Consider the following 22142-nt stretch of genomic DNA (forward strand, 5'->3'; position numbering starts at 1 on the left):
CAGTACTTTTGTCCTTTTTATTGTTGAGTAATATTCCATTTTATGGATTTACTATGGTTTCTCCATTCACCAGACACTGGACATTAGTTTGTTTCCAGTTCTGAGGATGACAACTAAAGCTGCCACAAGCATTCATGAACCACCCCCCTCCTTTTTTTTTTTTTTTTTTTTTTTTTGCATGTAGACTTATGTCTTCATTTCTCATGAGAACATAGCTACGAATAGAAAGGCTAGGTCATACGGTAAGTATATGGTAGACATCAGAAGATGTTGCCAAACCTCTTTCCCAAGTGGGCTGGGGAGGGCCACCCTTGTGTACCTAAAACCTCCCTGGTCTGGAAGGGAAGCAGAGTCAAGGGACTCTGCAATGATCCATGCAAACAAAGCCAAAGAAGGGCATTTTTGTCTTAAGATGTACCTATGTTATAACATGGGATGTGATGGGACAGGATGTTACAAAGCCACTCTATCTAAGCAGAGCATTATTCAGTTACTACATTGAGAACCCAGTGTTTCTCTCTGAATTCATTTGTCTTCAAAACGTAGAAGTGATAAAAATAGAAAACTACTTTTAAGTAAACACCACAGTGACAATTATTGAGAAGCAAGAATCTTTGATGGGTGATAAAATTAATGGGTAAAAGTATGATGAGAAGCAGGGTATTTGCATAGTCAAATACCAGCACTATATGGGAGTTTCTCCTCCGCCTCACCAGAACACTGAAAGCTAGGGTGAGTGTCCCCCCTGTTATTTTAGACAAATTATGTTAGCTCTCTTTTCATGGGTGTATTTGCCTTTTTGTTTTATTTTTTTTTTCATTCCTGAGACTGCCAGGGAAGTATATCTTCTCTGTTGAAGTATCTGTTCAAATATTTTGCCCATTTCTTATTCTGTCATTTTTTTATTATCGAATGTTGAGACCTCTTTATATATTCCATATAGAGCAGAGCTTTTAAATTTGGATGAAGTCCAATTTATTTTTTATTTTTTTCCTTTTGTGGTTTGTGCTAACATTTCTTTGTTTGGGTTGATTCGTTGTTGGTTAAACCTCCTTGTCTGAATTCTTCACCTCAGTAAGATTTTTTTGAAAAACAATACAAGTCATGGTTTCTAGGGCTATATTTAAGACAAGTCACTCAGCCATCAGGTGACATCATTTTCTTATAGGTTAAATGGGAAGAAAAATTTCTTCTTTTTGGGAAATTTTTGTGTTGTTTCTGGTAAAAGTCAAGATATTTGCCTGCAGTGAGAATGAGAAAATGATTGGGCTTTTAGAGTTTTATGTCAGTAGCAGCAGCAGGTGGAAGAGGCAAGAAGGAGTAAGGATATACAGCAAAAGACCTGACAGAATAAAGTGATGTCAGGGGCTCCTCGCCTGTAGGGAGAGAAGGAGAAGCAGCAGGAGAGGGAATCGGAGAGGGAGCACCTTCCCATTGACACAGATGTGCCCTCAAGCAGGAAGTGGAAGTTTTAGAAGCTGATAAAAAAGTATTATTCAAATTTGTATTATTCAATATAAAATTATTATTATTCAAGTTTTTGTCTAAAAACTGAAAAGACATAGAAAAAAAACCCCAGCTGTTTCTATGTATTGATGGCGTCACTACCACTTCATGAGGAAAGGTACCGTTTTCTGGAAGTATTTTCTGGCCTCAGTTCCCTTTAGAAGGTCAGTCAAAAAAAATAAAAAGAAAAATAAAAAGAAAGGGGATCCCATACAACAGAGTCAAAGTGTCTCTTACAAGGAGTATCTGCCATGTGCCAGCACTTGTGCCAGGAACTACACATGCTGTCCCCAACCCACCTTATTTGGTGTTTACACCACCTTGCTGAGGACTCAGCGTGCAAGGAGGCTCTGGTCCAATAACTGCAGAATACAATAGAATATAAGTGACCCAACAATACAGTATAACTGAAAGTCTATGTGACTCTCTTGGGAAAGTCAAAGTTGATTCTTCTTTATCATACTTCACTGCATCAGGCTTCTCTTTCTGAAGACAAATGAATTCAGAGAGAAACACTGGGATCTCAGTGTAGTAACTGAATAATGCTCTGCTTAGATAGAGTGACTTCATAACATCCTGTCCCATCATATCCTGTGTTGTAACATAGGTACCTCTTAAGACAAAAATGCCCTTCTTTGGCATTGTTTGCATGTATCGTTGCATAGTCCCTTGACTAGACTTTCCTTCCAGACCAGGGAAGCTTTAGGTACATAAGGGTGGCCCTCCCCAGCCACCCATAAGAAGCTTCCGATAGAGTCGTTTTTCACCACCCACTTCACAAGCAAATTGTGCATCACCTTTCAAGTAGGATGGGATAAGATCTTATCAGACAGGCATTCACTAACTAGAACCAGAAAAAAAAAATCTGTCCATCTGGCCTGGGCAATGTGCCCTCCTGGAAAATTACTGAATAGCTCCAAACTCCATAAAAATACATTCCTTAAAATGCCAGCAGAAGGCACAGACTTATGGAGAAATCAAGAAATTATGCAGCCTGCGCAAAGCTCCATTCATCACAGGCTTGGGGAACAGGAATAAATGCCCACCCAGACTTTGTGCCAGGAACATTAATAATTAGTTCATGGGAGCTGTCACTCAGGAATGCCCTGGCCCTGATTCAGATTCTAGTCATGGGAAGATGTAATATAAACACTCTGAGACTAGAGCAATGAGACATTTTGTCCTGTGTGGGTTGAGAATCAGAAGCAACCCTCCTGCTTCCAGGAGGCAGTGAGAAGTGATAGCTTTGGGGATGTCTCTATGGGCTGAGGAAGGCTTCCCAAGTTAATTCCAGTTGTTGCTGCTGTCTTCCTTGCAGAGGGGAAAGCTATCAGACTAAGGTCCACTGTGTGCCTCCTTATCTCTTCCATTATCACCATCTGCTCGCAATTGCTGTGATGTCTCCTAACCGGCCTCCCCACTTTCTCCTTCTCATGATCCTTCATACCTGTGTTATGGGCCAAATTTCATACACTGAAGTCCTAACTTCCAGTACATCACAATGTGACTGTACTTAGAGATAGGGTCTTTAAAGAGGTACCTAAGTTAAAATGAGGTCATTACAGTGGGCCTTAATACAAAATGATGGGTGTCCTTGTAAGGAGAGGAAATCAGTACACAGACACACAGAGAGAAGGCCATGTGAAGATGCAGGGAGAAGGCAGCTGTCTACAAGCCAAGGAGAGAGGCCTGACAGAAACCAGCCCTCCCACCACCTAGATCTCGGACTTCCGGCCTCCAGAACTGCAAGAAATAAAATTCTGTTGTTTAAGCTCCCCAGTCTGTGATAGATAGTTATAGAACCCTGGCAAACTAGTACACACTGCCACCTCACAAATCACTCCATGCCCTTCCTCAGGCACTGAGAGTGCCCTTCTGCTGCCTAATGATTACAGTGCAAAGGTCTGGCCCTGGCAGTGAAGTCATTTTTATAATGATCCTCCTTCATCTTGCCTTACAGTGCCCTACTTACTTTTACATTCAGCTCCCTTGAGCATCAGTTTTTAACCCACACTTTCTCACACCTTGGCCTATGCCTGTGCTGTTCCCATGCTGACATCACTCTTCCCTCAATATCAAGCACGGGCCCCCTTCTCCATGGAGCCTTTCTTACTCTCCCAGCTGAGACAGACCTCTTTGATATTTCTTCTATGACGTGTATAATTTCCACTCATATTCTAAATGTTTATGCACATGTTCTGTGTATCTAGGAGCCATGCCGGATTCAACTTTGCATTTCTTCTAGTCCCAGCATATTTCTTTGCACACTAGAAGTTCTCTACCAATATTTGTTGAATAACTGGTAGAAACAACATGTGAATGTTAATGGCTGTGCGATCCCCTGCTGAGAAGTATTTGTGCTTACATGTATTTTAAAAGGTAGCATGGGGAAAATAACTAGCTAGTGATGAAACAAATCTGGCTACAAATGTTGGCCAGACCACCACATAGTGTCTTTCTGCATGTCCCTTGACTTTACTGCCTCTTTGCTACCTCTAAAGGGGATATTTCTATCTCCTCTATAGGATTGTTATATGGATTAGAGACAGTAAATATGCAAAGTTCTTACACATACTACACCCTCAGAAATGTTAATTTCCCTCCTTTATACTTGTCTGAAAATGCTTAACCTAAAGAAATAAGGTTCTAACAAGAGAATTTTAAACATTAGAGGCAACTAGCTGGGCCAGTCATCTCTGAGGAAGCTCTCACTGTCTGAGGAACCCACATAGTGTCCTGTACCATGCTAGGTAAACAACTTGCTCCTCTACTCCCCTCTTAAGTCATGAGTACTGAGAACAAGCTGGTCAGAAGAGATTCTCAGTCATTCTAGTCATTAGATCTGATATGAGAACTCCACATACTGTTTAAGGGCTTCATCATATGTGTCCAAAGGACCAGAGCCTGTTATACCTCAATTGGCTTGATGGAATCCTGGCTGGCATACTGTAAGAATACAACACATGTGAAGTTTGGTTCATTTCAGCAGACATTTAACAAGTGCCTTCCACTTGTGGATCTACAGAGTGTACTTCCTCACCTTCAGGCATTTTCACCCTCATGTGGATGTAAACAGACACACAGGCAGAGCACTGTGAACTAGAGCAGGTGATTGCAAGCTCAGTGGGTCCTCATTATTAGTGCACTCTGTATTTGCAAATTCACCTATTTGCCAAAATTCATTTGTAACCCCCAAATCAATGCATGCCACACTTCCACCATCATTTAAAGACATGTACAGAGCAGCAAAAATTTTAGTCACCTGACATGGCTGTTCCCAGCAGAGATGGTGCTCTGTCTCCTCATTTGAGCTCTCATACTGTAAACAAGTATCCATCTCATGGTCCATGTAGTGCCACATTTTCCACAGTTTTGTAGTTTTTGTTGGTGAATCTGCTGTTTAAAACAGATCCCAAGCATAGGCCATGCTGTCCAATATTCCCAGGTGCAAAAAGGCTGTGACATGACTTACAGGGAAATACATGTGATAGATAGACTTTGATCAGGCATGAGTTCTAGTACCATTGGCTGTGAGTCCAATGTTAATGAATCCACAACATACATTTAAAAAGGGGTTTTTAAACAGAAACACAAATAAAACAAGGATGTGTCAATTGGTTGATAAAAATGCGACCAGAGGCTCTTAGGAACCTAATCTTATATTTCCCCTTAGGAACAGTGGTTCAGTATTTACTAATTCACTGTTCACAGTGACTTTATAGAACATAAATACAGCAAATAATGAGAACTGACTGTATGTGGTATGAAATTCAGTTCAGAAATTGAAAGTGGTAGATGAGGTTGGAGAGACACAAACAAGGGAGTTTCTTAAATGGCAGGTCTGGGCTTTGTCTTGCTGCTGGAGAGTCAATGGCAGGGAAACATGATTAAATTTTTATTTTTACATTCTGGTGCCCATGAAAGGAATGAGTCTGAAGAATGGTTTTGACAAGGGGTGGTGGTGGATAAAACAACTTTCCAGGATTCTTTTCTCTGCATTAGCAAGTGGCACAGGACTTCTAAGTATAACTTCCACTTCTAAAAATATAACTCTGTGCCTGCAATGGACTGGAAAAATGAAAAAGCTTACTCTAAGGAGCCACATAAGCCATGCTTAACCATACTGAGTGTGTGGCTGAGCAACTACTTAGTAAAGAGCTTATGGTGTGATACATGCAGAAACATTGCCAACGTGGGGATGGAGATGTAATGAAGGAAGGCTGCAGGACTTTGGGGCTTTGACAGGACAGGGTCATAGAGTTATTTGAGTTATTTGCCCGTGAACATGACCTACTCTTCAAGAGGAGTGGAAAATAACCCTGAAGGCAATTTAGAGATAATCAGGGCTACCACCTCCATTTCAACAGGCAGAGGCCCTCCACCTGGAACCTTGGGGACAGAGCTGAGGAGACAGGACCCCTACCTAGAGCTATCGGGTGGCATTGACATGCCAGTGAGCCTGGAAGGTGAGACATGGAGCCAAAGAGAATTATTCTTGAGCCTTAAGATCTAATGGAATTTGACATGCTACGTTTTGGATTTGGTTGGGAACTTCTGCTACCTTTCTTTTTGAATGTGAAAGTTTATCCTATGCCTGTCCCATGATCACATTTCAAAAGCACGTAACTTGTCAGGTTTCACAGGTTCACAGCTGGAGAGGAATTTGGCCTCAGGATGAATTGTATCTTGAGTCTCACCCCCATCTGATTTATGTGATATTTAAATAAGACTTTAAACTTTAGATTTTAGAGTTAATGCTGGTATGGGGTTGTCAAAATGGAAGGCTGGTCACAGTAGCTCACACCTGTAATCCCAGCACTTTGGGAGACCGAGGCGGGTGGATCACGAGTTCAAGAGATCGAGACCATCCCTTTCAACATGGTGAAACCTCATCTCTACTAAAAACAGAAAAATTAGCTTGGCTTGGTGGTGCACGTCTGTAGTCCCAGCTACTCAGGAGGCTGAGGCAGGAGAATCGCTTGAACCTGGTAGGTGGAGGTTGCAGTGAGCCGAGATAACGCTACTGCACTCCAGTCTGGAAACAGAGTGAGACTCTGTCACAAAAAAAAAAAAAAAAAAAAAAAAAGGCAGAGCTAGAATGCTATGGGCTGACTTGTGTCTCCCCAAAATTTGTATGTTGAAACACTAATCCCCAGTGTGATGGTATTTGGTGACAGGGCCCTGGGGAGATAATTAAGTTCAGATGAGGTCATGAGTGTGTTGGTCATAATCCCTTTGTGACTGTGTTAGGATTACTGTCCTTATAAGAAGAGACACCAGAGAGCTGGCTCTCTCTCCCTCAACCCTTACCTCCCACCACGTGAGGACACAGAAAAAGGCAGCCAACTATAAACCAGAAAGAGAGGCCTCACCAGAAACCAACTATGCTGTCACCTTGATCTTGTTCTTCTAGCATCTAGAACTGTGAAACAATACATTTCTATTATTTAAGTTACTCCGTCTATGGTATTGTGTTATGGCAAATGAGTAGTCCAAGGCAGCCTGCGAGCTGTAAAATTTCTAGAGGTGATTTTGGGGACATAGTGGAGAGACCTTTTTATTTTATTATTTTTGTATGTGGGGATAAAAATCAGTTTGGGAATTGCGTGTATGGTTATCTTTCTACTGGAAAACTTATGAGGAGAAAAAAATTGAGTATTTCAAAATTTAAATTCCTTCCTTTATCTGATTAATAAAACAATGCATACATGCATTTCATGCATATATAACATACATATATGCATACATACATTCTTACACTTCTCTTTACTTTGGAACACATTAGAAAGAGCTATAAATTGGGAGGCAGATTTTGTTTCAAGTCCAGATTTTGCCACCTATTAGATGGGATCTCTGCCCCTCAGTTTCTTCAATGGTTAAATAAGGACAATAATATTGTGTTAGCTCTACCCAGATCATAAGAATCATTGTTGGAAGATAAATAGACCATATACATTTTAAAAAATTTAAAGGCTATAAAGATGCAAAGTATGAACATGGCAGAAATAGAATTGCCTCTGAATTGCTGGGAACCCAAGCCTGAAATAATTCTTGGAAGGAAGAAAGTCACTTAGGACTTTGTAAGTGTCACATTGCTCTTCATGGTTTAAGAACACCAAAATAGCTAAGAAATGTTACGTAAGGAAAATCACTTCTACCACTTGATAATAGTAGTTTTTATGGAACTCTGCTTTTGCTCTCATCTGCATGAACAAATATACCCACATGCAAGCTAGGTTCCGCTTCAACTAAAATTCTAAAACAACACAAAACAATAACAGAAAATCCTTGTATTAGAAACTGAAGTGGCCAACTAATTAATTTATCTGGCCCACAATTATCTGTGTACCCATTATGTGCTTAGCATTGCTCTAAACGTTTAAGGAGGTGCCCAGCAGCATCCAAGCTTCCTTTGAGAAGATTACAATGCAGCTGGGGATAAGAGAAGAGCTGTTAAATAGAGCAAGGAAGTAGTACAAGAGATGTCACAGGCAGATTTGTGACAAGTGCTGACAGCGTGTCAAGATTTCAGAGAATGAAGAGATGAGAGAAAGCTGAGCTAATCATTGAATTTCCTGTTGAAGAGAAAGGACTTGAGTTGGATATTGATAATCAACTAGGATTTGGATAGGAAACAAAGAAGAAGTTGGCTTTGATTACAGAAATATGAGTTCGGTAAGTCCTGTACAAATCTACCAGCTGGGACTATCTAGGCAGAATAATAATCTTTATGTACAGTATAATCCATAGTACAATGGCAACTGTACTATGGATTACACTATAATCCTGTGGTGATCATGAATGCCCTGATAGTATAGCTCAGGCCACTACATCACCAGTCCTGCTTCCTTCTGGGTCAGAGGGCCTTCAAAGTATATGAACCCTTGAAATTATAATTTAAACAATAATGCCCAAAATGAGTTTCATGAAACCTTGATACCTTCTGACATATATCAGTAAGTGTTGCCTCTGAAAATGAAGACATGTGGTTAAAGAAGTTTCGGAAACACTAAATACCGTATCTCCACTGGACGGCTTCAATGCTCATTATTAGATGCACTAGACTGATTGTAGTAACTCTGTTCCATTCCCGCCCCTGCTTTATAAAATCCAAAAATTCTTTAATGGTGGGCACAAAACAAAGATATTCAGCTAAATGAGGGGCAGAACTCTTAGTTACTTACATCTCTGAAGGAGAGAAGGCTGCCACGCAGGGCCACACAGGGAGTTGCACCCGGGGATAGGATAACAGCAAACTGGAGATGCAGACAGAAATTTATGTCTGGTGTATGGCAAGCAGGGTTTCACAGGCTTCCTGTGAATTGGCTAATTTGAATAATTTTGTGGACTCCAGTGCATAGAGACTGTCCCTAATTGTCTGAGTTCTGGCCCCAGGCTATTTGGGTGAGTGCATAGCGGTTTTCAGTATGAGAGCCCAATAAGGAAAATGGTTTGAGTGTGGGCTTAATCAGTTGCTCAAGAAAGGGAACTGACAGGCTTCCAGTGGGGACCTCAAATTGGATGAGGATATCATTTCCAAAAACAACAATAAACAAAATAGACCACTCTCTTCTGTGATCTCTACTGCATTCTAGGGGCTAGAAGCCTGATAACTGCATTACTAAGATTCCAGAGGGAACAGAGTTCAGACTAGATGCTGCCAATGGAGAAGCACTTACATGAAAAATAAAAGGCAAAAGGGAGAGATCTACTGTTGTTTCTCCAGCAAGCGGCTGGAGCACCTCTGAGATTTGTTAGATGCAATGTTTTCATGTCCTTTCCAGACATTCCCCTGAATATTAGTTACCTCAGGTCTGGAGACACTAGTGATAGCGACAGCAACTTCCTAACTGTGGTGCTCTTTGGATCTAATGGTGGCTTTACCTGATCTTTGCAACTTCAGGCCTTCCAATAAAGTTGTAAACTCCCAATCGCCTGCATTAAATATTTTTCTGCTAGAAATCTACAGCGGTTACTGCTTTCCTGACTGTGTCCCAACAATATAGCATACTTAAATTTCTGAGAATCCATGCTATAAAACAAAACAAAACAAACTAGCATTTCCCAAATACGTTTGACCATAGAACCTGACTCCCCATTTCCCCTTCTCCCCAAAACCACCTTCTGGTAGCTTAAAAAATCCGTTTCGTGGTTCACCCTTTGGAAAACATCTATGGATTTATATGTTGAGAATTAGGAGTCCAGAAATGTGGGCTTAATCTCAGCTGTGTGACCTTGGGTAGGTCACATCACTTATCTTGTCTTTAGTTTCTCTGCTGGATCAAAAGAAGAGTTGGATGAAGATAACCAGCAATTTTAGCTCTCATTTTTTTCCGTTCTGTGAGAAATGTTGTCCTTAAAAACTATCATTGTTCAGGTAGAAAAAATTAAAAATTAAAAAGAGAACTACTGTGTTTTCCTTTGCCTTCTCTTCCTTTTTAGCTTGGTTTGCATGAATATTTTGAGTCAAGCTAAGAAAATTCCAAGGAATCTGGCAGCAAGTAAATAAATGCTGGGTAGCTCTTACTAAAGTGATATGGTATTTTTAGAACTTTAATATATTAGTGTTGATCCTAGAAATGGTCCCTTCAGAAATGAATTTCCTTTTGTACTGACACAGTAAAGAAAGGAAGAGATACAAGAAACAAACCTCCAGCACTCAAACTGAGTCATTTTAAAATGTAGCAAGTTCCTTGTCACTGGGAACATTCAAGTAGAAACTAGATGTCAGCATGGCAGAGATAACAGAATCAGTTTTGTCTTTATTTTGCTATTTTTCTGAAAGGGATGGTACAGATCATTTATACATATCCCCACATTTTATAGATAAGGAAACAAAAAATCAGAAAGGTTATATGGATTTCCCCAGATCACACAGCAAATCCATGGCAGAACTGGGAGAAAGACACTAGACATCTCCTCCCTATTCCCCACTATACTCTTCTGTACATCTGGAATTCATCTGAGCCTTTTTGAGGAGTAATGTTCCATCACTCAATCTTCATTTTTACATCTCTTTAAAGAAGCAGAGTCATTTTAATATGAGCTGGAAAAGATTCGAGGTTGCCAGATACTATGGGAAGCTGATGAAGTTGGAAAGTTTGAAGTCAACTTTTTGCCCTCCTAATCCTTTTATTTGGGCATCCACGGCAGGGAGACCCCATGCTCCAGCCTTGCTGTGCCCACTGGTGCCAGACGAGGCAGCAGGATTCTGAAAATCCCGCATGGCCCCCTCTACCCTCAGACCGTCCCTCTTGCCTCATTTTGAAACTTCAGTCCCTGCAGACAGCACTGAAAAACCAACCTGAATACTAATATCATCTACATGGTTTGAAAACAAACTACTCACCTCAGAGAGGACACAAAACACAGCCTGAAGTTGACGCCATTTGTGGTGTGGCTGCTTGGAGCTGGGAGCTGGGCTTCCTCTGCCAACTACTTGACAGAATCCACATTCGTGTTCTCAATGCAGCTGGTAGTGGGTGTGTGTGTAGGGTAATGGCCTTTTCTTTTATTATCCAAATGCTCTTGAAGAGGGAACCAAAAAAAATAAAAAGTGCTGCTAAAGCAGAGAGCTGTCTGTGACTTTGCAGAGAAACAGGTGCTTAATGCAGATCTGGTTTTATCCTGAGCTTTTTCCCCAAAGAAAACCCAAATGTGGTGAAGAAAAAAGAAAGCCACTGAGGTTTTCTCTTTTCCTAAGATGATAGAAAGAAAGAAAAGTAACATCTTATTTTTTAAAAATCTGAATTTTTACCTATCAGGTTCTGTGTTTACTAATTGGGTGCTGAAATTATTAGAAGCCCAAACATCAGCGTCACACAATACACTCATGGCAAACCTGTACATGTACTCCCTGAATCTTAAAAAAATAAAAGGTCTGAGTTTTAAGTAAGCTATTTATTCCTTTTGCTTTACATTATGTGGGATTCATTTAGACTTCTGTGAGAACTTCGAGCAGTGAGGAAGCAAGGGACAGTTGCAAAAAGGCAGCCCTGATTTTCCAACAAGTTGTGCTTGGAGATTGTGCTGGAAGTCAAGAGGGCAGGTTAGATTAGGACGAGTTGAGCCTTGCACTTTTGTTTTCTTTTTAATTGTTAACACTAAGCAACATCTTTAACTCTACTCTGCTCTCTTGGCCCCCATGCTAACCTGATCACAGATTCTCTTATGATTTCCGTTTGATTCCACATCCACTGTCACTCTATCACTATTCCTTGCCTTTCACTCTTGTTGTTGGCTGCTATCGTCTAAATGTTTATGTGCCCTCAAATTCGTATGTTAAAACCTAATCACCAATGTAATGATGTTAGGAGATGGAGCCCTTGGGGGGTGACTAGGTCATGATTAGTGCCCTTAGAGAAGAGACCTCAGAAAGCTGCCTTGCCCCTTCCACCACAGGACGAGAGTGAGAAGGCAACCATCTATGAAACAGAAAGCAGACCCTCCCTAGATTCCAAGTTTTCCAACACCCTGATCTTAGACTTCCTAAGCCCCAGAACTGTGAGAGGTAAATTTCTGTTGTTGATAACCCCCCAAGCTATGATATTTTAGTACAGCCTGGACCAATGGACTGAGTGGACCAAGGCATTGACTTCTTACTGGTATGCTGCTTCCACTCTCAACTCTCTACAATTGGTCCACGTGGCCGCTGAACACAACCTTCTCAAGCCCAGATGTAATTCTATGAGTCCCTCATTCAAAATCCTATGATGACCCGCAAGTCCCTTCATGACTGTGACGGTTAATATTGAGCGCCATCTTTGGATTGAAGGATGCAAAGTATTTTTCCTGGGTGTGTCTGTGAGGGTGTTGCTGAAGAAGATTAACATTTGAGTCAGTGGACTGGGAAAGGCAGACCCACCCTCAATCTGGATGAGGACCCTTTAATTAGCTGCCACCTTGGCCAGAATAAAAATAGGCAGAAGAACGTGGCAAGACTAGACTGGCTTAGCTTCCGAGCCTACACCTTTTTCCCATGCTGGATGCTTCCTCCTCTCAAACATCCAACTCCAAGTTCTTCAGCTTTGGGACTCGGACTGGCTTCCTTGCTCTTCAGCTTGCGGACGAACTATTGTTGGACCTTACCTTGTGATCATGTGAGCTAATACTCCTTAATAAACTTCATTTTAGATATACATCTATCCTATTAATTCTGTCCCTCTAGAGAATCCTGGCTAATAATGACCTAACCAGTTCTCTTCTCTCCTGCTCTGATATTGAGGCAGATCACATATCCTTTTTCCTGTTCTTCATATGACACCTGCGACATTTCAGAGGAAACGTGTGACATAAATTTACACTTTTCATACCTGAGGATTGGCAGCAATGTGCTCAGGGCTATGCAATGTGTCCCCTCTCCTCGTTGTCTTCCTCTCTATGGAGCAAAGGGAGTGTCTATGATTTCTCCTCTGAGCAGGACAAGTATTTTGTAAAAGGCCTATTTATTCATCTGCTAGACATTTGTTTAAACAGCAGGTTCTCTGCTAGGCTCCCCAGATACATTAGTAAAGAAGACAAGCAAAGTTCTTGCTTGTGGGGAGCTTAAATTTTGTGTGAGATGCAGATAATAAACAACTAACTAAATAAAAATAATAATTATGGTTAGAAATGTATGAGGGGGTGTGGTGCATTGCACCAGGATAGAGAGGGATGCTACTTAGATAGGGTTGTCAATTAAGGAATCTATGGCAAGATGTTAATTAAGTTGAAATATTAAGGATGATAAGGAGATTCTTATAGGGTACTGTTTTGGAGAGCAAATGGCCTGGAGGTGTAGAAACAGTGGTCAAGCAGACCATACACAGCAGGAAAGAGTGTGTTCCAGCTGACCACCTCCCTCCTTCTGGGAGGACAGTAAAGAAATATCCAGGGTACTCTTTGTCATCCCTTCCTCTTCGATTCGACGTTGTATTGTAAGTCCTAGCCAATACATTAAGGCATAAAAAATAAATAAAAGTTAAAAATATTGGAAAATAAGAAGTAAAACTATTTTTTATTTGAAGACAGCATATTGTATATGTAGAAAATCTAAAAGAATTGATAAACTCTCAGAACAAATATGTTAAGTTGTCAAGATCACAGGATCTAAGTTTAATGTAAAAATATCAAGTGTATTTCTAGGCCAGAAGTGTCAATTTTGAAAATGGCAGCAAGAATAACTATATTATTTACATCATCATCAAAAAAACATTACATTGGAATAAACCCAACGAAAGATTTGCAAGACATCAAAAAACACATCCACCATGATCAAGTAGGGTTTATTCCTGAGATGCAAGGTTGGTTCAACATACACAAATCAATTAATGTGATCATCACATAAACATAACTAAAACTAAAAACCACATGATTATCTCAGTAGGTGCAGAAAAGTCTTTTGATAAAATTCAACATCCCTTCATGTTAAAAACTCTCAATAAACTAGGCATTGAAGGAACATACCTCAAAATAATAAAATCAATCTATGACAAACCCACACCCAACATCATACTGAATGGGCAAAAGCTGGAAGCATTTCCACTGAAAACCAGAACAAGACAAGGATGTCCTCTCTTACCACACCTATGCAACATAGTATTGGATGTCCTGGTCAGAGCAATCACACAAGAGAAAATAATAAAGGGCATCCAAATAGGAAGAGAGGAAGTCAAACTATCCCTGTTTGCAGATGGCATAATTCTATACCTAGAAGACCCCACAGTCTCTGCCCAAAAGCTCCTCAAGCTGATAAACAACTTCAGCAAAGTCTCAGGACAAAATCAACATAAAAAAGTTACTCAGCCTCATATACACCAACAACAGTCAAGCCGAGAGGCAAATCAGGTGCACAATCCCATTCCCAAATGCCACAAAAAGAATAAAATACCTAAGAACACAGCTAACTAGGGAGGTGAAGGATCTCTACAAGGAGAAGTACAAACCTCTGCTCAAAGAAATCAGAGGTGACACAAACAAATGGAAAAACACTCCATGTTCATGGATAGAAAGAATCAATATCATTAAAATAGCCATACTGTACAAAGCAATTTATAGATTCAATGCTATTTCTATGAAACTACCAATGACATTCTCCACAGAAATAGAAAGTGCTATTTTAAAATTCATATGGAACCAAACCACAGCCCAAATAGCCAACGCAATCCTAAACAGAAAGAACAAAGATGGAGGCATCATCCTACTTGACTTCAAGCTATACTACAGGGCTACAGTAAGCAAACAGCATAGTACTGGTACAAAAATAGACACACAGACCAATGGAACAGAGTAGAAAACTCAGAAATAAGACCACAAACCTACAACTATCTGATCTTCAACAAAGCTGATGAAAACAAGCATTGGGGAAAGTATTCCCTATTCAATAAATGGTGCTGGGATAACTAACTAATCATATGCAGAAGATTGAAACTGGACCCCTTCCTTACACCATATACAAAAATCAACTTAGGATGGATTAAAGACTTAAACGTAAGACCCAAAACTATAAAAACTCTGAACCACAACCTAGGCAATACCATTCTGGACATTGTGTTGGTCCGTTTTCATGATGCTGATCAAGACATACCCAAGACTGGGCAATTAACACAAGAAAAAGATTTATTGAACTTACAGTTGCACGTGGCTGGGAAGGCCTCACAGTCATGATGAAAGGTGAAAGCATGGCAGCAGACAAGAGAAGAAACTTGTGAAAAGAAACTACCCTTTTTAAAACCATCAGATCTTGTAAGACTTATTCACTACCACAAGAACAGCATGGGAAAGACCTGCCCCATGATTCAATTACCTCCCACCAGTCCCCTCCCACAACACTTGAAAATTCAACAAGAGATTTGAGTGGGGACACAGCCAAACCATAACATTCCACCCCGCCCCCTGCCAAATCTCATGTCCTCGCATTTCAAAACCAATCATGCCTTCCCAATAGTCACCCAAAGACTTAACTCATTTCAGCATTAATGCAAAAGTCCACAGTCCATTGTCTTATCTGAGACAAGGCAAATCCCTTTGCCTATGAGCCTGTAAAATCAAAAGCAAGTTAGTTACTTCCTAGATACAATGGAGGTACAGGCACTGGGGGAATACAGCTGTTCCAAATAGGAGATATTGGTCAAAACAAGGGGCTACATGCCCCATGCAAATCTGAAATCCAGTGGGGCAGTCAAATCTTAGAGCTCCAAAGTGATGTCCTTTAATTCCATGTCTCACCTCCAGGTCACGCTGATGCAAGAGGTGGGTTTCCATGGTCTTGGGCAGTTCTGCCCCTGTGGCTTTGCAGGGTACAGCCTCCCTCCTGGCTGCTTTCTTGGGCTGGTGTTGAGTGTCTGTGGCTTTTCCAGGCACACAGTGCAAGCACTCAGTGGATCTACTATTCTGGGATCTAGAAGACAGTGGCCCTCTTCTTCCAGGTCCACAAGGCGGTGTCCTCATAGGGACTCTGTGTGGGGACTCTGACCCCACATTTCCCTCCACACTGCCCTAACAGAGGTTCTCCATGAGGAACCCACCCCTGCAGCAAACTTCTGCCTGGATATCCAGAAGTTTTCATACATCCTTTGAAATCTAGGTGGAGATTCCCAAACCCCAATTTTTGACTTCTGTGCACTGGCAGGCTCAATAGCATGTGGAAGCTGCCAAGGCTTGAGGCTTGCACCCTCTGAATCCACTGCCCAAGCTCTAAGTTGGCTCCTTTCAGCCATGGCTGGAGTGGCTGGGAGACAGGGCACCAAGTCCTTGGGGTGCGCACAGCACAGGGACCCTGGGCCTGGCCCACAAAACCACTTTTTCCTCCTAAGCCTCTGGGCCTGTGATGGAAGGGACTGCTATGAAGTCCTCTGACATGCCCTGGAGACATTTTCCCCATTGTCTTGGGGATTAACTTTCAGTTCCGTGTTACTTATGCAAATTTCTGTAGCCGGCTTGAATTTCTTCTTAGAAAATGGGATTTTATTTTCTATTGCATTGTTAGACTGCAAATTTTCTGAACTTTTATTCTCTGCTTCCCTTACAAAACTGAATGTCTTTAACAGCACCCAAGTCACCTCTTGAATGCTTTGCTGCTTAGAAATTTGTTCCACCAGATACCCTAAATCATCTCTCTCAAGTTCAAAGTTTCACAAATCTCTAGGGCAAGGGCAAAATCTTGCCAGTTTCTTTGCTAAAATATAACAAGAGTCACCTTTGCGCCAGTTCCCAACAAGTTCCTCATCTCCATCTGAGACCACCTCAGCCTGGATTTTGTTGTCCATATAATTATCAGTATTCTGGTCAAAGTCATTCAACAAGTCTCTAGGGAGTTCCAAACTTTCCCACATTTTCCTGTGTTCTTCTGAGCCCTCCAAACTGTTCCAACCTCTACCTGTTACCCTCACATTTTTCAAAGTCACTTCCACATTTTTTGGATATCTTTTTAGCAATGTCTCACTCTCCTGGTACCAATTTACAAAAGAAAGAGGTTTAATGAACTTACAGTTCCATGTGGCTGGTGAGGCCTTACAATCATGGTGGAAGGTGAAAGGCATGCCTCACATGGCAGCAGACAAGAAGAGAGAGCTTGTGCAGGGAAACTCCCCTTTTTAAAACCATCAGATCTAGTGAGACTTGTTCACTATCATGGGAACAGCATGGGAAAGACATGACCCCATGATTCAGTTACAACCCACCGGGTATCTCCCACAACACATGGGAATTCAACATGAGATTTGGGTAGAGACACAGCCAAACCAAATCAACATAGGAATAGGCAAAGATTTTATAGTGAATATACCAATAACAAATGCAACAAAAGCCAAAAAATTGACAAATAAGATCTAATAAAAATACTAAAGAGCTTCTGCACAGCGAAAGAAACTATCAACAGAGTAAACATACAACCTGCAAAATGAGAGAAAATTTTGCACACTATGCATCTGACAATGGTCTATATATCCAGCATCTATAAGAAACTTAAACAAATTTACCAGAAAAAACCCAAATGACCCCATTAAAAAGTGGGCAAAGGACAGGAACAGTTTTCAAAAGAAGACATACATGCAGCCAATAAGCACATGAAAAAAAGCTCATCACTGATCATTAAAGAAATGCAAATCAAAATCACAAATGAGATACCATCTCACACCGGTCAGAATGGTTACTATTAAAAAGTCAAAAAATAACAGATGTTGGTGAGGTTGTGGAGAAAAAGGAACACTTATACACTGTTGTTGGGAGTGTAAATTAGTTCAACTATTTGTGGAAGACAGTGTGGCAATTTCTCAAACATCTGAAAACAGAACTTCCATTTGACCCAGCAATCCTATTACTGAGTATATACTTAAAGGAATATAAATCGGTCTATCATAAGGACACATGCATGTGTATGTTTATTGCAGCACCATTCACAAAAACAAAGGCATAGAATCAACTTAAATGTCCATCAATGGTAGACTGGTTGAAGAAAATATGATACATATACACCATGAAATACTATGCAGCCATAAAACAGAATGAGATAATGTCCTTTGCTGGAACAGGGATGTAGCTGGAGGTCATCATCCTTAGCAAACTAATGCAGGAACAGAACACCAAATACTTCAAGCTCTCACTTATTAGTGGGAGCTAAAACAACACCCACTGAGGTCTATCAGAGGGGGGAGGGTGGGAGGAGGGAGAGGATCAGGAAACATAACTAATGAGTACTCAGCTTAAATACTTGGTTGATGAAATAATCTGCATAACAAACCCCCATGACACAAGCATACCTAGAAAACAAATCTTCACGTGTACCCCTGAATTTAAAATAAAAGCTAAAAAAAGGATGTGCAAAGCTATACTATGCCAAAAACTACAAATATTGCTGTGAGAAATTAAAGAAGTCCTAAGCAAATGAAGTGATATGTGTTGTTTATGAATTGGAATACTCAATGTTGTTAAAAATGGCAATTCTTTCTAAATTGATCAGTAGCTTTGATGTAATCTTAATGAAAACCCAAACAGAATTTTTACAGAAATTGAAAAACTAATGCAAAACTTTTATGAAAATAAAAGACCTACAATTTTGGAAAAGAACAAAATTAGAGGACTGATACTCCTTGATTTCAAGGCTTATTATAAATCTACAATAATTATTGACGTGTAAATAAATGAAACACATTAGAGAGCCTAGAAATAGGAATGTGCATACATGGCAAAATGATTCCAAACAAAAGATCCAGTGAGATTTAAAAACAAAGAAAACTCATTTCAAGAAATGGTGATGGTACAACTGGATATCTGTATGGAAAATACTTTGTTTTTTATTTTTTATTTTTTATTATTATTATACTTTAAGTTCTAGGGTACATGTGCATAACGTGCAGGTTTGTTACATATGTACACTTGTGCCATGTTGCTGTGCTGCACCCATCAACTCGTCAGCACCCATCAACTCGTCATTTACATCAGGTATAACTCCCAATGCAATCCCTCCCCGCTCCCCCCACCATACCATCTCACACCAGTTAGAATGGTGATCATTAAAAAGAAACAACAGGTGCTGGAGAGGATGTGGAGAAATAGGAACACTTTTACACTGTTGGTGGGATTGTAAACTAGTTCAACTATTATGGAAAACAGTATGGCGATTCCTCAAGGATCTAGAACTAGATGTACCATATGACCCAGCCATCCCATTACTGGGTATATACCCAAAGGATTATAAATCATGCTGCTATAAAGACACATGGAAAATACTTTGATCCCTACCTCATACATACCTCCAAATTAGAGACTGTTTATAGACCTAAATGTAAAAGCTAAAATTATAAAGCTTCCAGAAGGAAAAATAGGAGGATATTTTCCTGTTTTGGAGTAGCCCAAATTTTTTTTTGTAAAAAGTACTAAGTATAAAAGTTTTTTTAAAAAAAGGAAAATTTAACATCAACAAAATTGCAAACTTCTCAACAAAGATGTCATTAAGAAAGTGAATAGGCAACGCATAAACTGTGGAAAAGGACAGAGGACTTGCTATAGAACACCTACAGATTAATAATAAAAAGGCAACAACTCCATAAAAGTGGTCAAAGGTTTAAATAGCCACTTTACAAAAGAAGATGTAAGAATGGTCAATAAGCACGTGGAAAAGGGGTTAAATATATATTAGTTACTACAGAAATAAAAAAATTTAAACCTCATCGAAATTCCACTACAACCATTGTAATGGCTAAAGGTTTTAAGAGACCATTCACACCAAATCTTGTCAAGGTTGTAAAACAACTGGAGCTCTCATTTAGTTCTGTGGAGGAGGTTGTAACATGCTACAGTTATCTTGGAAAATTATTTGGCAATTTTCATATAGTAATCATGTGAACCAGAAATCCCATTTCTAAGCATTTACACAAGATAAATTAAGACTCATGTACATTCATATGCACAAACTGCAAGAATATTCATGGCAGCTTTTTCTGTAGTAGCCCCAAACTGAAACCAACTCAAACGTCCATCAACAGGTTAGACAAACTGTGCCATATTCATAAATGGAAATCTACTCAGCAATAAAAATGAGTGAATTACTGATGTGAACAACAATACAGATGGATCTTCAAAATGCTGAATGAAAGCGGTCAGATCTAAGGAGTATACAGAATGTGAGTCTGATTATGTGACGGTCAAGGACAAAACTAATTCATAATGATACAGATCAGAACAATGGTTGACTCTGTGGACCACTGACTAGAAATGGTCATGAGAAAATTTCCAGAGGTCACAGAAATGTTCTATATTTTGATTGGGTAGTAGTTCCAGAAGTGTTTATATTTTGCAAACTTAAACTGTACACTTAAAGTCTGGACATTTCAATAAGCATGGAAAAGAGTTCAATTAAATAAAAACTCTTCTTTTCCCTCCTAACTGCCCAAAAGGTAATGAAAGCATCCTTTTAAAGATTCAGAAAGCCAGAGTGGGAAAAATACTGGATTTGGAAGTTTATGCTTTTGTATTGCTTTTATCATACCTTCATTTCTGCAAATTGTCTTAAGAACTAAACTTTGACCATTTTTCACTTCTCCAAATTCCTGTCAAAGGGACCTGGGCAGTCACGCTCTACAAACCATAAGATCTCATCAGATGGGTTTTGTTAATACTATATAATGTGACTTACTTTTCAACCTGACTCTGGTATAGCATCACATGGCAGATAGCAGATGCTGAAAGAAATACAAAGATTTTACTCCAAAATATATTTCCTTGACATATTTTGAAATGGCTGCCACAGAGTTAACAGATTGAAATGGCCTTGCAAACTCTTTTGTGGGGAAAATTTGCATCTGTAGAAAATCTCCATTAATGTAGCCAGACCTCTCCCATTCTAGGCCTTTCTTGCATCTGAGAGAGATTAACTGACAGTCTGACACCTTCAAAGTCTGAAAAGAGACATTTACCATCTATTCTTTTTGAGGGCTGTTACCTAAGAGGCTTCACCTACATAATAAAAACCCTGGTCTCCACAACCCCCATATCTTAACTCGGGTATTCCTTTCTCTGATTTCAAGTCATTAGACAATAGCTTAACTCTCCCAGCCAACTGTCAACTTAAGAATCTCTATAACTCACCTATGACTTATAAGCTCTTGCTTCGAGATGTCCCACCTTTTTGGGCTAAACCAATGTATATCTTCCTTGGGTTGATTTATGGTTTACCCGAAATGTGTGAAATCAAACTGTAACTAAAAACTGTAACTAAAACCAAATAGCACACTTTCTCAGCATTTCTTGAGATTGTGTAATCCACCCTGCAGTCACTCATAGTGGCTCAGAATAAGTCCTTTAAAGTATATTTTGTCAGAATTTGTTTTTTTCCATCATCAGTCTGGATTGCTTAAGGTGACAACATCAAAAAATACACAATAATAATAATACCATGTATGTGGAAGGTGCACTTCTCTACAGATATTTTTTAGAGTGTTTTTCAAATTATTTTCTTTCTGAGCAGCACAGAATCTGACATAAGACCCACAGATAGGAGCTGGTTGCTTTGGTAGAGGCAGAAGCAGGAGAAAGAGAAGAGTGGGAGCTTCACTCTTTCCTTCTCTCCCTCTCTCTCCCAGCTAGTGTACCCTGAGGCACCTCTGCTCAGCAGGAAATAGTTTGCAAACCACAGATGCAAGGGATTCTTCTGTGTTATACTTGCCACATTGGCTTCCAGTAGAGGATCTTAGTAAATACTGTTATATAGTCTCTCGGCCTCACTGGAAACACATCATTTCTCAGCTTGTGACTAATTTAGGAATAACAGAGGCAGAATTCCTTAACTGGTACCTGTCCTTACCTATTCATGCATAGTACAGCCTCTGTTTACAGAGGATTCAAAACCTGGTGTTTGTACTTGTACTTCTACCATTTCCCAGGACCATGGGGAGCTGCTCCTGGCCCTTGTATACCAACGTCCAGGACTGGTAGAGCTAAATAAACACTACTGATTCTTGCCACATTTTTTTTTTTATCCTTAGCTTTGTTTTTTGCCTTTGTTTTTTAACTTTCTAACTCTTTTTCTCTTTTTATTTAATGGTGGTTTTTTGTTGTTTTTTTCCCCCCATGCTCTCCACTTGCTTCCCTGATGTTTTTCCCCTTGCTCCTTCTGGGCCTCAGGAAAGGAAGGAATATATTTATGACCACAAATCTCTTTT

The 22142-nt window shown here is 40.0% G+C and overlaps 1 protein-coding gene and 1 long non-coding RNA gene across 8 annotated transcripts in view; one reads left to right on the forward strand and one right to left on the reverse strand.

Annotated features, from left to right (window-relative positions):
• LOC126929210 (uncharacterized) overlaps positions 1–10981 on the reverse strand; it is a 34209-nt gene extending 23228 nt beyond the window's left edge. The window contains exon 1 of the long non-coding RNA XR_007717098.1: positions 10856–10981. This is a non-coding gene — a long non-coding RNA (uncharacterized LOC126929210). The remainder of the gene's footprint in view (positions 1–10855) is intronic.
• DSTN (destrin, actin depolymerizing factor) overlaps positions 1–22142 on the forward strand; it is a 1228633-nt gene that overhangs the window by 578676 nt on the left and 627815 nt on the right. The window lies entirely within an intron of this gene.

The sequence above is a fragment of the Macaca thibetana genome, chromosome 10 (genome assembly GCF_024542745.1).
Source record: "Macaca thibetana thibetana isolate TM-01 chromosome 10, ASM2454274v1, whole genome shotgun sequence".
Lineage (NCBI taxonomy): Eukaryota > Metazoa > Chordata > Mammalia > Primates > Cercopithecidae > Macaca > Macaca thibetana.